This window comes from Strix uralensis, chromosome 40, assembly GCF_047716275.1.
Source record: "Strix uralensis isolate ZFMK-TIS-50842 chromosome 40, bStrUra1, whole genome shotgun sequence".
NCBI lineage: Eukaryota > Metazoa > Chordata > Aves > Strigiformes > Strigidae > Strix > Strix uralensis.
This window is the reverse complement of record NC_134011.1, coordinates 6,489-14,685: the sequence shown is the minus strand read 5'-3', so window position 1 is coordinate 14,685 and position 8,197 is coordinate 6,489. Positions and strand designations below refer to the sequence as shown.

The following is an 8,197-nucleotide window of genomic DNA, read 5'->3' as shown; positions in this document are numbered from 1 at the left end:
CGCGCAGGCAGCGCTCCAGCAGCTGCCGAGGAAGAGCGCCTGCAGGCAAAGCTGCCAGCAACGCCGACTTCCAAAGGGCAAGGTTTTTACTGATGGTCCAGTTCGAACACCAGGAGCGAAAAGCAAATTGCAGTAACTTCAGGAAAACAGCACGGGCAAAGGGATTAGACACAAACTGCACAGGGAGGGAAAAGGAAAGCTCTGAGCAGGGAGCACCGAGACTTCTGAGCCAGCCCTGACTTGAGCCGCTGAAGCCCCGTGACACAAGGTCACAGGAACACAACAGCGCTGCTCCTGAGCCCCAGCTGCCTTGAGGGTTTTACTCCTAACACGTGCCATCTGGGAGAAGGGCAATTCAGCAGTTATTATACACAACATCTACGAAGAATCAGACGAATATTCTAGGGGCAACCCTGAAAAACGCCAACCACTTTCATCTCCCAGCCCCAGAGTTCGCTGCAATCTGTATTACAGTCGCCAGCTAAAATTTAAGTCTGGCACAAATGCTACATGGAACGTACAGCCCCAGCAGAAAATAGATCATCGTTGCTTTTCCGCCTTAAAACGCCGACCTGAACCCGTGCCTGTTAACTGTGACCCGAGGCAGACGTGACCACGGCCCTTCCATCCCTCTGGAGGTGCAGGTGGGACTGAACAGGGTGGGGGCACTCGGAACAGGCTCACCCAGGCAGGCTGGGCACGGTCACCCCCACGTCTCTCCACCAGCACTTGCCAACGCTGTTCCCCTGGGGTATCCAGAGCTGCAGGCAGGGAACGGGAAAGCGGCTCCTCTAACACCAGCGTTCAGCCCAGAACTCTGCCTCCCCAGCGCCCAAACGGGACAAAACTCAAACTGGGCCCTTCTCCTCACGCCGGGTCAGAGTTTGGGACGCCAACGGGATGCCACAGCGTGGGAAAGCTCCAAGGACACAGCCTAAGGGAACCGGAGCTCCCCGGGTCTCAGGGTAATTCTAGAGCTAAAGCTGGGACAGACATCAACTCCAGGTCAGGTAAGACAGGCCAGCGCTCAGCCCTGGCCCGGGAAGGCAGCCTCCTCCCGCCCGCCCAAGGGGTTCCAACCCAGCACACTTTCTCCCCAAAGCAGGACGCTGCCTTATTGCGGTGTGACGCCACTCACCCGCTCCTGGGGACGGCACCAGAGGGACACGGCACAAGCCATCAAGCCGCTGTCTGGGAGCACCAGAGCCCTCTGGGGACTCTTCTGCACCACGGGGCCCCTGAGAGAGAAAACAGGAGACAGAAGAGATGGTGAGACATTCCATCCGCGGGGCCCCTGAGAGAGAAAACGAGAGACAGAAGAGATGGTGAGACATTTCATCCACGGCGGGGCTGGCTGGGGGCAGCAAGTTACACTGAGACGGAGCCCTTTTGCCCTGGGGAAAAGCGCACACCAAAGAAAGACCCGCTGAACAGAATTCTCAAGTCAAACAGAGGGAAAAAAAGCAGATTTGAGGAGCACAACATAGGGACAGACTACCACAAGGCCTCTTCTGCGTGGTACTAAAGCGTAAACACCCCCCACACGCCAAAGCTATTCCATAACCGTGTGTTTCATGTCATCGTTCCATCGCTATTTCAACATATTTCAACACGCAGCAATGGCTATTTCTGCGCGGATCAACAGCCAGAGAAGCCAAACCTTTCCTCTCCCTCTGGCCAGACGCACCTTTCACCTCCGCGCACACCGAGAGGCGTTCGGACACCCCAAAGCGATGGGCTACCAAATCCCAGGGGAACCCGCCGCGTTCCCAGCCCTGACACTTCTCAGCAGATGAACCCGAACAGCTCTGCCCCGGGCGGTTTTTCCCCGCCAGGTGCTCATTTAGTTTCTGCCCCTCAGACCGTTCTCGCCGCGTTTCCTCCCCCCGGCCCTGCCGAGGCCGCGCGCACCGAGCTCAGCGCCCGAGCAGAGGCACCGATTCCCCTCCGAGCACCCACCGGTTCTTCCCCCGGCACCCGATCGCCCGCTCAGCCCCGCTGCCGGCTCCCCGCCCCGCTGGGACGAGCGGCCGGGCCCGAAGACCCCCCCGGGCCCAGGCGCCGGCGGCCGCGGCCGGGCCCTTCCCGCCGCAAGGGGAAGAGCGTCCCGGCGCGGGCCGGGGCCGGGGCAGCTGCGGCGAGGACCCCGCTCGAGGGGCCCGTGCCAGCGCCTGACCCGCGCGGGCGCGTTCCAGCGGTGCCGCGGGCGGGCGGCAGCCGGCGGTCGGCCGGGACGCCCTGGGCACGGCAGGACCCCGCCCGGAAGCCGCGGCCCTGAGGAGGAGCCGGGGCCGGAGCCAGCGCCGGGGCGGGGCCGTGCAGCCGCGCTTCCTCTCGGAAATAAACCCTTTTTCTGCCCAATTCAAGCCGTGCGGCCGCGTGCGGTGGGAGCCACCGGTGTTGGGCGCTGCGGGTGTGATCGGTGCCGCGCGGAAACACCCTTTGGGGAGTAGACGGGGCACAGTTTGTGTGACCGGCGGGCGCAGAGCGGTAGGAAATAAGGTCTCTTTGTTTGTCTTTGTCGGGGGGGTATTGGGGGGGCTCTGGCGGAGGGGTTTGAGGCGTTGTGGGGCTGCGTTGGGTTTCTTGAGGGGTTTGTAAGGGGCGGGGGGTGTTTTGTTAAAGTACAGCCGATACTCGTCCCGCAGCAGCTGCCCTGTAGGAAGCCGCGTCCCGTAAGAGCTGGGAGACACCCGCGGGTTCTTTCCGGGGGAGGACAGCCCGGCCATGGGAGTTCCAGCAGAAGAGGGGCAGGAAGAAGGAAGGAGAAAGAGGCATCGGACCTGTCAAATTCTCCCGGCAGCGCCGAGAGCTGCGGTGAGTCCCGGCCCTCGGGGCCCTGTCCCCGCTCTGGTGCGTCCCGCTCCCTCCTGTCCCTCTCCTCCCTCCTGCCCCTCTCCTCTCTTTTCTGTGCTGCTGTGATTTCTGTCCCCTCTGCCCCACCCCCCCTTTCCTATACCTCTCCTCTGCTTTATTCTTCTGTCCTGCTCCCCCTTCCACTCTCACTTTTTCTCTCTCTTGTCCTGCTGCTCTCTTTTATTATTTCTCTCTGAGCTTTTGTCCTGCTCCTTCTCCCTCCTTTTCTTAGTCTTCCATCTCTGTCCTTAGTGCCCTCACTTTTTAGACTTTCATTCTACATCTTTTAGTTCGCTGTCCCTATTTTGTGTTTCCTTAGTGCCATCACTTCTTAAATTTTCTTTTCTATACCTCTGTTCTAGTTCACTGCCCCTGTGTCATAATTTTGTTCTTTATTTCACCAATGCCTCTTGCTTTTAAAATGTTCTTTTTCCCTTCAATGTCTTCTTAATGAGTTCTTTTCTTTCCTTAATGCCCTCTCTTCTTAGATTGTCCCCTCTTTTGTTTGCTGTTGCTACTTTTTAGTTGCAGGGCGTGGTTGGACCAGATGACCTGCAAGAGTTCCTTTCCCACCTCAACCGTTCACATCCAGAGCCATGAGCTACCACAGGCGGGAGAAAGTTGCCCCAGGCTTCAAGGCCATCCCGAGTGCCTGCTGCTTTACTCCAGCCGCAGCGCTCCTGAAGAAGAGGAGAAGGTAATTTTGCACTTGTCAGGGCTTTTAGGGCTCAGTGGTCGTGCTGGCACACGGTTGGGTGGTGTGAAGGGACAGTCTGAGAGGGCGCCTGAAATGCCCTTGCAGGGTGGAGGGCAGCAGGAAAGCGGGGGGTTAGAGCTGGAGAGGGACTGCCCTGGGCTGGGGGGCGGTGTGCCCATGGGTGCCAGCACCTCAGCTGCTGCGTGTGGCTGTCGGCATTGCGGGAGCCGTGGGGGTGAGGGACTTTACTCTGCCTCCCCCAGAAAGCTCTGGCTGACGACGTTACGCCACACCAGAGACTGCAGCCGTCAGCACTACGGGATGCTGATAATGACCAGCACAGGCCTCGCTGTCCTGTCGTTTTCCCTGCTGCTTGCAATGGATCTGCAGAGGCCTTGCAGGTCCCAAATACCCCTGAAGTCTGCCCCAGGCTGCCCAGCTGCTGCTCCAAAGCTGCCAGCAGCCCCCTAACTCTCCCAAACCCTTTCTCAAAGCTCCTAGTGGCCCCCAAACACTCCTCAAAGGCCCCCTAAATCCCTGTTTCCATTCCGCTGTCTGTCTGCCCGTCCCTCTTTTCTTCTCCCAGTCCCCTGTATGGATTCCTGTTCCTCTGCCAAGCTGAAGGCCCAACATTCCTTTGTGTTTTGTCAGGCCTTTGAGGTGCCAGGAGCTGGTGGGTGCTCCGTGAAGTCGGTCAGCAGTGAATGGAAGGTGCTGTTGATCTGCCTCATTCAGACGAAGTCTGACATCTCTCCGGAGATTCTCGTCGCCGAGGCACGGGGCTGTGGATGTGCCCTGGGGGAGCATCAACAGGCCGAGATGCTGCGGGGAGGGTGCGGTTGGTAGTGACAGTGCTTGTGGGGAAGGGGTCAGGAAGGTAGAGATGGGAGTCTCCAAGGGCTTGGGTGCTAGGACAGGTGCCCATGGCAGGTAGTCGGGAGTCGCTGTTCCTGTCTGCCCTCCCCATCGGCGCAGGCCGTTCTCTGTGTAGGCTGTTGGTGCCTCTTGCTCGCCCGTGCCCAGATGGGGCTGTCGCCTGGTGGGGCTGACTCGTGAGTGTGATACCAGCACAGAGCCTGATTTCCTGTTGAATCTGTGTGATGCAAACAGGTCTCCTCCTTGCATCAGCCTCCTTCTGCTCCTCTCCCACCTCTCTGCAGCAGCAGCTTGCGCTTCCCTCGGCCCTCGGGCACGCTGTTGAGTCCCGGGGCTTTCCTGCAGGGTCTGTCCCACTTGAGCCACTTGTGTGCGTGAGGCAGCCTATGAAAGTGGAGTGGAACCTTGCTTCTCTCCTTGTCCTGGCTCCAGGCTGCCGTTAGTCTGTCTAGGGCTTGGAGTTTTAGAGGCTGCTTTCTGAATGGTCTGGAGGAGACCAGGTGCCGTGGGTATGGTGTGCCTGCTGCTTCTGTGGGAGCAGGGCTGGGGCAGGCTCGGTGCAGAAGCAGAGCTGGGCTGTGGGAGACAGAGCCCTGGAGCGGGGGCTGGCTTCCTTGCTCTCCGGGGAAGGAGATGGCGTTTCTGGTGGCAGTGGGCTGAGCAGGCTCTTGGGCACGGCAGCGGAAAGTCACCCCGGAGTCTGAGAGCTCTTAGCCTTCCTTCTCTTGCCTGTGTTGAAAGCGGATACGTGAGGGGGCTGCTTGTTCCCCCTTGCTCCGTTAGGTGTTTTTTCATGCCAAGTAAGACGCTTCTAACCTTGCAGTGTCTGTCTGTGCTCCAGTTTCCCCGAGGAGTACCATCCCCAAAGGCTGAAGGCAGCTGGGTGCCTGAGCAGTTTGGTAGCTTGGACTAGAAACTGCTCACAGCATGGTCAACAGCGTGTCTAGTTTACATCATCAATATTTCCCTGTCTGTGGTGCTTTGTGCTGTCTCCTGCGTAGCCTGGGTGACAGAAACGTTGGGTGCTGCACGCGCCGTGGTGCTGATGGCGTGGCAGGGGGGTGCAGTGGAAGTGCAGCTTAGTACAGGCCGATGTGTTGCTTCTTGCACATGGTCACGTTTGAACGGAGGCTAAAGCCAAGCTTATAAACAGCAACTGTGAAGTGTTGGGGACGTGTCTCGCAGTTCTGCTGTGCTCACAAAGGCAGGGGAAGTGTTTTTAAGCCGTGGGCAGGAATTCCTGGGCTTCTCTTTCCTGTTTCCCTGCTCACATGTGCTTTGTTTTTTCTTGCATGAAACTGAGGGCTTGGAGGTTTTCTTGGGCAGCTTTTTGTTTAGAATTTCTTGTTGAGGGTTTCTCACTGAGGCGTTCTGGGTTTTTTTTCTCCCCCGGCTGGGTTTTTTCCCCCTGCTTCCGGCCGCTCAGCGAGGCGACGATCATTGCCGATGTTTGGACGCGGAGTGGTCTCGGGCCGGGGTTTTTGCAGGCTGGGGGATTTTGGAGGCCCCTGGGAATGCTGTTCCTGGCCTCATGTGTGTCTTAGTAGTCTTTAAACAGTTACAAATGGAGGTAGTAAAGACATGATGCTAATAGGGGGGTGTGGAATGACCGTAAATCTGTGAGGTCATGGTGGTAGGTAAAGCTCTCCTTAGGGTTTGTGAAGTCCGTAAGTGCTGTTGCGTCATGTCGGTTCAATAAGGGTGTGTTTGGTTCCAAGGTCTATTAAATAAGCAAAAGCTGGTTTGTAATGTGGCTTTAGTAAAGGTGTATTTGCTCTTGGTTCTCATGCTATTACAGAAGTAAGAGCTGGTTTGTAATGTAGCTTTAATAAAGGTGTATTTGTTGGGGTTGGCCCTGGGGGGTTGGTTTGGATGTCTGGCTTTGTCTCTCCCTGCCTCTGTCTTTGTGTGTTTGTGTCTCACTTTGTCACTCTCTGTGTCTGAGTTTGTCTCTCGTTCCTTCTCTGTGTCTGATTTTGTCTCTCTCTCTCTCTGTCTGCATCTGTCTTTCTTTGTCTTTTAGTTAATTGCAAATTAGCAGCACTAGAACATGGCTGTTGCCTGGGAGTAATGAATTAAAAATAAAAAGCCCAATCACTTCAATATTAATATATTACTCCCTGGTAATTTGGCCATGTTCTACTGCTGCACCGGACTTATTATTTTTCTTCTTTCAAGAATACTCCACATACACAACTGCACCCCGTGTACCACTTCACCAATCACCACCCCCACACCATTTCCTATGGCACCACCACATGACAGTCTGCACCCAGACCCACTGCACCACCGGGTGACTGTTTCCTCCCGGACCATGTTTAGGGTTGCACGGCCGGGTCCCTGTTCCCACCCAGACCTCCTTCATCCTTGCACCCCAGTCTGCATTTACACTTTACAGTTATGGCTACAGTTTAGGTGTTAAGGGTTACAGTTACGGTTACAGCCATTACAGTCATGTCCACGGGTTGTGATGACGGTCAGAGATGGGAGGAGAGGTAGGGTTCAGGCAGCCTGGGCAAGAGCCACAGCCCAGGCTGTGGGGGGGAGAACATGGGATAACACACATCAACATGGGATAACACACAGCCTCAGACATGGGTATGAGGGACATGGGGGGTCAGGTAGCCCAGGCACAAGCCACAGATGAGGCCCAGTCAGCCAGAACAGGGGAGAACATGGGATAACACGTGTCAACATGGGATAACACACAGCCTTAGACATGGACATGGGGCTCAGGCAGACCAGGCAGGAGCCACAGCCCAGGCCCTGAGGGGGAGAACATGGGATAACATGGGAATACTTGGGAGAACATGGGATAGCATGTGCCAATATGGGATAACACACAGCCTTGGACATGGGTGTGGTGGACATGGGTGGTCAGGCAGCCCGGGCAGAAGCCACAGACCAGGCCCTCAGGGTGCAAACATGTGATAACATGGGATAGCATGGGTCAACATGGGATAACATGCAGCCTTGGTCATGGGTGTGGTGGACATGGGTGGTCAGGCAGCCCGGGCAGAAGCCACAGACCAGGCCCTGTGGGCCAGAACACGGGATAACATGGGGCAACATTGGATAACACAGGTCAACATGGGATAACATGCATCAACTTGGGATAACATGCATCAACATGGGATAATATGCAGCCTTGGACATGGGGCTGAGTACACGGGAGGATATGGAGTGGTCAGACAGCCCAGGCAGGAGCACAGACAAGGCCCTGTGGCCAAGAACATGGGATAACATGGGATAACATGGGTGCACATGCAGCCTCAGGCATGGGTGTGGAACATGGGGCGACATGGGGCATCAGGGAGCCCTGACAGGAGCTGCAGCCCAGGCCCTGAGGAGGAGAACACAGGAGAACATGGGAGAACATGGGATAACATGCATCAACATGGGATAACACACAGCCTCAGACATGGGTGTGGGGGGTCGGGCAGCCCATCCCAGCGCCTAAGAGTAAAGTGTTCGTTAGGCTCCGACAAATAAAAGTGTGCGCGGAACGGAACGGGCTTCACACCGGGTTTGGCTTTGTCATCACACGCACAGCTCGGGGTTGTAGTGACGAGCGCCGGGACAAGAGGGAACGGCCTCAGGCTGCCCAGGGCAGGGTTAGGCTGGCTCTTAGGAGGGATTTCTGTCCAGAGGGGCTGTTGGGCGTTGGGAGGGGCTGCCCAGGGCAGGGGGGGAGTCCCCATCCCGGGAGGGGTTGAAGAGTCGGGGTGACCCAGCGCTGAGGGATCTGGTGGGGTTGGGACCGGTCAG

At 57.0% G+C, this 8,197-nt stretch overlaps 1 long non-coding RNA gene across 3 annotated transcripts; it reads left to right on the top strand.

The window, feature by feature from the left end:
- The first annotated feature begins 2,090 nt into the window (after nucleotides 1–2,090).
- Nucleotides 2,091–7,940, top strand: LOC141937321 (uncharacterized). Of its 3 annotated transcripts, none has more exons than XR_012626890.1 (4): nucleotides 2,091–2,490; nucleotides 2,649–2,817; nucleotides 3,388–3,553; nucleotides 4,205–7,940. It is a non-coding gene; the product is annotated as an uncharacterized LOC141937321 (long non-coding RNA). The 3 variants fall into 3 exon arrangements; XR_012626889.1 differs by having other exon boundaries at nucleotides 3,382–3,553; XR_012626891.1 differs by having other exon boundaries at nucleotides 2,091–2,502; nucleotides 3,382–3,553.
- The last annotated feature ends 257 nt before the right edge of the window (nucleotides 7,941–8,197 follow it).